A 7,574-nucleotide genomic window follows, 5' to 3' on the forward strand; every position below is an offset into this window, starting at 1 on the left:
CACCCCAGCGCACTCATTACTCGTGGAAGACATTCTTACCAAGTCCCGTAAGAGGTCGGGGAATATGTGTGCATCCGCACAGAAGAAGATGGTCATGGCCGGTATTGCCAGAACTATATACTTATATGGATATGGTGTCTGTTCTTTCTGACATGTCCGAGAGAACAGACACCATTGATGACCTGCAGCCGTCTAGAACGAAATTAGAATTATATTAATACCTTCAGCTGCTGACGGGCGTTGATATATGTCAACAGAGACAGGTGAAAATGTGTGCCTCGACCAGGACTCGAACCTGGGATCTCCTGCTTGCATGGCAGACGCTCTGCCCATCTGAGCCACCGAGGGCACAGAGGATGTGTCCGAGAGAACAGACACCATATCCATATAAGGACGAGGGAGGTACAGGAGAATTGGCAAAGTTTAAACGGATTGAAAATCATACTCTGGAGAAGCGTGTGCCGAGTAAGTGGATTAAGGATGGAAAAGACCCACCGAAACTCGAAAAATGCTGAGGAGGCAATGGCTGTTGCGCTCTCGGTTCAAAGCAAAAGCGCAGATGACGAGATCCCGAAGTTAATAAAATTTCATGCGTCTGTAAAATTATCGACGCGCGGAGCTTACGGTAACTACCACCATCATTCATTAGAAAAAGGTAACTGGACAGCCCGAGAGCCGGCCCGGTGGCCGAGCGGTTCTGGGCGCTTCAGTCCGGAACCGCGCTCCTGCTACGGTCGCAGGTTCGAATCCTGCCTCAGCCATGGATGTGTGTGATATCCTTAGGTTAGTTAGGTTTAAGTAGTTCTAAGTTCTAGGTAACTGATGACGTCAGATGTTGAGTCCCATAGTGCTCAGAGCCATTTGAACCATTTGAACAACCCGAGAAAATTCTGATCCTACGTAAAATCGCTAACTGGGTGTAAGCTTTCTATCTAGTCACTCGTTGACTAGTTTGGTGTGGCAGCAGAAGACAGCAAAAGTAAAGTCGAAGTTCTAAATTTCGCATTTAAGAAATCATTCAGGCACGAGAATCGCACAAACATAACGTCGTTTGACCATCGGACAGACTCCCGCATGGAGGTTACAGTAAACAGAATCCCTGGTATAAAGTAACAACTGAAAGAGTTAAAAGCAAATTAGTCGGCAGGTTCTGTTGGAATCCCAACTTAGTTTTACAAAGAGTAGAGCATTGGCCTCTTACTTAGCGCGTATTTATCACGAATCTCTCACCCAGTTCAAAGCCCCAAGCAACTGGAAGAAAGCGCAGCTGACTTCTATATTTAAGAATAATAACAGAAAGGACTCTCAAAATTGGGTACTAATATTTTTAACATTGATTTGCTGCAGAATCATTGTACTTATTCTGAGTTAGAATATAATAAATTTCCTTGAGGGAGATAAGCGTCTGCCCACAGATCAGCATAGTTTTTAAGAGCATCAGTCTGGAAGACTCAGCTTGTCGTCTTCTCACATGATATCTTGCGAACCATGGACGAAGGGCAACAGGCACGCTCCATATTCCTAGATTTCCGTACAGCATTTGACATGGTGCCACACTGCCGGCTGTTAACGAAGGTACAAGTTTAGGAATGGGTTCCCACGTATGTGAGTGGCTCGAAGACTTCTGAAGTAGCAGAACACAGTTTGTTGTCCTCGACGGCGAGTGTTCATCAGAGACAAGGGTAACGTCAGACGAACCCCAAGAATGTGTGATAGAAACGCTGCTGTTTCCTGTATACATAAATGATCTGGCGGACAGGGTAAGCAGCACTCTCTGGCTGTCTGACGATGATGTGGTGTAAGGGAATACGTCGTTACTGGGTGATTGTAGGAGGATACAAGAGGACAGACAAAATTTCTAGTTGGTGTGATAAAAATGTAGAAAAATGTATGTCAATGCAGCTGTGTTGGACAAACAATCCCGTGATGTTCAAGTGCAGGATCAGTAGTGTGCTGCTTGACATAGTCATGTCGAATAAATATGTACGGGTAACGTTACAAAGCAGTATAAATTAGGATGAGCATGAAACAGTTGTAGTAGGGAAGGTGAATGATCAACTTTGGTTTATTGGCAGAATCTTAGGAATGTGTGATTCATCTGTAAAGGAGACTGCTTATAAGACACTAGTGGGGGACATTGCTAAGTACTGTTCCAGCTGACAAACTGTCTGTTGGCTTCTACATCGGGTTCTTCGGCCAACGTTTGTTTGATGATTTTTCTTACGTTCCACCAACTTGAGCGGCTGTCGTCGTCAGAGTCGTCGTAGAAGCTTCAGCCTCCAATGCTAGTGGTGAACGTCCAACATCAGCGATGGAGGGTGAAGCTTCGACAATCCCAGCCACTCGTGCTGACGAAACGTAGGAAAAATCAAACAAACGTCGGCCGAGGAACCCGAGACAGAAGCCAACAAGCAGTTTGTAACAAGTGGCCACGAGAGCCTTAACAATTTTGTACTTTTCGCGTGTTTTGAATCCGCACCAGGTGCGATTAAAGAAAGATATCGAAGCAGTTCCGAAGCGGGCTGCTAAATTTGTTACCGGCGCTTCTGAACAACGTGCAATTATTAGGGAAACGGATCAAGAACTCAAATGAGAATCAGGAGAGGGAAGGTGACGTTCTTTTTGAGGAGCACTGCTGACGAACTTTAGAGAACCGGCATTTGAGGCTGACATAGAACGATTCTACTACTGTCAAGGGACATTTCGCATAATGACAACAAAGATGAGATTAGACAGATTGAACCTCGTACGGAGGCATATAGATAGTCGTTCATCCCTCGTTCTATTGGTGGGTACAGGGCACCCTCCGCTACGCACCATACGGTGGCTTGTGGAGTACGTATGTAAATGCAGATGTAAAAGCTAATATGGTCTATGGATAACTTAGGTGTCGACGTAACAAACAAGAAAATCTATCTGACGAAACAAACCATTACATCAACGCAAGAACAACACGACGAAAGCTCACTTTCGATTAAGTATACAAAATGGAAGCAACGAATTCCAAGAAGACGATGGTCTGAAGGAACACCAACATAATGATTTTGTAAGTAAAATGTAACTGTCGCTTTTCCGGGAAAAATAACATTACCGGGTGTGGGTTACTGGAGAGTGATAATCACATTATGTTTATTTATGTGCAGTGAGACTTTTAGATCAAACGTTTCTCAGTTATCTTACCTCTTTCGTTTATTTTAGTTTGTTAATGTAACGTTTCAATTACGGATTACTGTAAAACTCTTTTAAGCTTAGTGGGAGAGAGCGTGAAAGCGATTTAGATTGCTTATTCTCGCTCTGGTCTAAAATAGACGATTTTTCGTAGACAGGATGCTATGGCACCACAGAGAAATTCCATCGAAAAGTAACGTAAATTGAGTATTAACCTCTATATTTAACTACCTACCCTGGTATTAAGTTCCTGTGTCGTCCCTAGATCAGCGATTTAGGTGGAAGAGTGTTAAGGCAACGAACTCCAATTCTGTACGAAGGCGGTGCAAACTCCGGTTCAGCCAACCAAATTTAAATTTACCGTGATTTTCCGAAATCGCATAATGTAATTACTGGAGTGGTTTCTCTGACTGGGCAGATTACCAACCCGACTATGTGCTCAGTCTCTAATGACCTCGTCATTGACGGGACGCAAAACTGTTTTCCAGAGCGGATTTCGTTTCAAACCTACATTTTGACACACATATCATAAAGAACTAACGAAAAATATATTTCTCAAATCTACAGTGTTTTTCTACAGAGAGATTAACGCTATTCTACTGAAGTATCAGTGTTATGAAAAACATGTCAGTTAATGAATTAACTGCGGATGACTTTAGTCAACCATAAGTTCGTAATGTTCCTAGAAAAACAAGACATACAACATATAAATCACAATACAGGAGGTACACCCCATTAAAAAGACTCCACTGGTTTAAAATACCGTGCTGCTTAATTACGTGAATTACATAGCTATATACATGGAAGAACGCATTTATAAGTGATTTAGATAATTTATGTAAGTTGAGATGAATTAGTTGTAGAAGGGACAGAACCGAATTGATAATTTTAAATTCGTGAGAACCATAGGAATTGGCCTTCCTTTAAAAACAACTTTTTCCTGAACTCGTTAATAGCAGTACCGCAGTTGTGTCGAATAAGGGGATAATTACAGTTTAATAGCCGATTAAAATGTTTGATATCACCTTACTTTGTCAATGTTATTGGATTATGTAAAAAGTTGAAGTAATTAAGTATCTTTTATGAATAAGCCTTTACGAGTGTATGTGTGCTAAATGTTGCTAAATTTCAGGTACCTTGACAGACAGATTTAAAAAAAATTCTTAAATATTATCTGTCTTCCTTTTACAAGTACAGCTGTGTAAGGCTATGAAAATTGTGCAGTCTATTTTTTTTTCTTTCTGTACTTTTTTCCGAACAAATTTAACTGTTTAATTGAACTTAACAAATTTCTTTATCGCCTTTGGTAATGATGACATTGTTAGAGAGAAGCTTGCTTAATGTACTGACTTCACTACGTGGGCGTTCGCCACTAACAGCAGCAGCAGTTTTTAAATCGTCTGCTACCAAGCGTCTCGCAGTAACATTGTAACCTAAAGCGTGCTCAGGATCTACTTTTAGCAAATCTGGCTGTTTTTTAGAGATTGTGTAAGGTGTTTTATATTTCATTTAACACTTTGAGCTCATCCATAGTAATTACTTTATTTGATAAGTTCAAACTGTTAATTGCGAAGAGGTGTTGTCAACGGTTTATGTTTTGTTAACTGCAACAGTTTTTCTTTTTGGTGCAGATAGATTTGCTGTATAGCTGCATTTATGTCTTGGCGCGCATTGCGATCAAAACTGTCAAACTTGCACGGATGTGTGACACACCAACAATTTTCAGGTAGCCGTCAAGTCCAACAGATTATTAAAACAGAAGCCAATGGCCACACAACATTTTTGATTCAGTAGGGAATCTTTTCATCGCAACGTTACTCCAAAATACTTCGACATTAAGTCAAAGAGAAAATTTAGAATATCGGCATTTGAACTCGACTGCCGAACGATTCTACTGCCACCATCATACGGACAACATGAGGACCACGAGGATAAGATACGAGGAATCAGGGCTCATGTGGAGGCATACAGACAGTCGTTTTCCCTTCGCTCCATTTGCGAGTGGAACAGGAAACGAAATAACTAGTAGTGGTGCAGGATACACTCCGCCACGCACCGTACGGCTGGTTGCAGAGTCCCTCTGTGGATGTAGATGTAGATAAAAGTGTACTTCCTTAGCTGCAACGAAAGCTATCAAGATCGGTGAGATCATGTGGGTAAGAGAAGAAATCCGAAACTGGTACCGAATCCGTGATAAATTTTGGAAATTTGTGGTAAGATCTGATGGGACCAAACTTCTGAGTTCATCGGTCCGTAAGCTTACTCACTTCTTAATCCAACTTAAACTATCTTACGCTAAGGACAACACAAACACCCATGCCCGAGGGAGGACTCGAACCTCCGACAGCGGGAGCCCCGCGGACCGTGACAAGGCGGTCAAGACCGCGCGGCTACACAGCGCGACTCCGTGGTAACGTAAGAACAGTTCTGATCGCGATGTAGTGAAGGCGTAAATGCACTTATCCACCAAACGTATCTGCTCCTAAAAGAAACCACTGACAACACCAGCTGACAATGAACACGTTCCTGATCGAATCAAATGTAGCAGTTACTATGGATGAGCTCAAAGTGTGAAAGTTATTAAATATACTCCACAATGCACAATCTGAAAGACAGACAGCTAGGTGTGCTAGACCGTAAAGACGCTTTACGTGACGAGTTTCTACGAATAAATTGGGTGGCTACTATTTAAAAATTTCTGCTACTGTTAGTGACGAACTCCCGCGCAATGAAATCAGTGTGTTAAGCAAGTTTGGTTCCTACGGTGTCTTCGTTACGAAAGCCGATAAAGGGACAGTTCTTTTGAAGAGTTGTGACTATGTTAGTAAAGTGAACCGGTTCCTTGACAGAGAGGACTTCCAACATTTACGGAAAGAGGTGACTTCAGTTTGCAATGACGAAATAAAAATCACGATCAAAACGTGTGAAAGTACTACATTGAACTGCCAAAGCAACTGGTATAATCATGCGTATTCAAATACAAAGTTATGCAAACAGACAGAATACGGCGCTGCGGTCGGCAACGCCTATATAAGACTACAAATATCAGGCACAGTTGTTATATCGGTTGCTGCTGTTACAATGGCAGGTTATCAAGATTAAAGTGAGTTTGAACGTGCTGTTGTAGTCGGCGGATCGAACGATGCGACACAGCATCTCCAAGGTAGCGATGAAGCGGGGATTTTCACGTACGACCATTTCATGAGTTTACCGTGAGTATGAGGAATCCGGTAAAACGTCAAATCTCCGACATCGCTGCGGTCGGGAAAACATCCTGCAAGAACGGGACCAAAGACGACTGAAGGTAATTGTTCAACGTGACAGAAGTGCAACCCTGCCGCAAATTGCTGCAGATTTCAATGCTGGGCCACCAACAACTGTGAGCGTGAGAACCTTTCAACGAAACATCACCGATACTGGCTTTCGGAGCCGAAGGCCAACTCGTGTACCCATGATGACTGCACGACACAAAGCTTTATGGACACAGACACAGAAACACACACACACACACACACACACACACACACACACACATACACAAATGAAAAGTGGGTACATTACACTATACTAAGACTCACCATTTTACACACAAAAAGTTCAAATGGCTCTGAGCACTATGGGACTTAACATCTGAGGTCATCAGTCCCCTAGACTTAGAATTACTTAAACCTAACTAACCTAAGAACATCACACACATCCATGCGCGAGGCAGGATTCGAACCTGCAACCGTAGCAGCAGCGTGGTTCTGGACTGAAGCACCTAGAACCGCTCGGCCACAGCGGCCGGCCACACTAAAGGAACACCATGTAAAAAAAAAACACAAACAGCTTAGAAGTGTACAGAACACACACACACATCTTCTTCCTGTCGGTTAAATTTCGCGTCTGTAGCACGTCATCTTCGTGGTGTAGCAATTTTAATGGCCAGTAGTGTACTATTATTGAATGCGAAGCTCGCTGCGTACTCATTCCTTGTACACGAATCTAGATGACGTTTCTCTTCCCTACTTTTGTGAATACGTTGGTATGGTAGTCATTTTCATATACAAGGAAACCAATTTGACATTTGGCGCATGCTGTCTTCATTTAGTCGCAATTTTAATCGGCAGAAGCGTATTTGTAACATGAGATTCAGAATGGAGAAAACCGCTTGAAGATGCTGTGCGTGGCCTGAGTGGTACGGAGTAGCCTACCTCGCGTGTTGGCGGCGACAATAGCTGGTTCCTGGTCCAGCGCCCAGCGGGCCAGCGCACACGCACGGCGCTAGGAGGCGCGCGATACGCCCCCGGGTGTGACGCGTTAATTAAACCGTTCCGCCGTCAAACACTGGCGCAGCGCGCAGCGGCAAATTAATTCGCCTGTCGCTGACGTTGTTCCCGTTTTTGTGCCCAGCTGTCAGACTGCTC

The 7,574-nt window shown here is 43.2% G+C and overlaps 1 non-coding gene across 1 annotated transcript; it reads right to left on the bottom strand.

Moving 5' to 3' along the window:
• Positions 1-274: 274 nt before the first annotated feature.
• Positions 275-349, bottom strand: Trnaa-ugc (transfer RNA alanine (anticodon UGC)). The gene has a single exon. It is a non-coding gene; the product is annotated as a tRNA-Ala (tRNA).
• Between the last annotated feature and the right edge of the window lie 7,225 nt (positions 350-7,574).

Source organism: Schistocerca nitens, chromosome 1 (genome assembly GCF_023898315.1).
Source record: "Schistocerca nitens isolate TAMUIC-IGC-003100 chromosome 1, iqSchNite1.1, whole genome shotgun sequence".
Lineage (NCBI taxonomy): Eukaryota > Metazoa > Arthropoda > Insecta > Orthoptera > Acrididae > Schistocerca > Schistocerca nitens.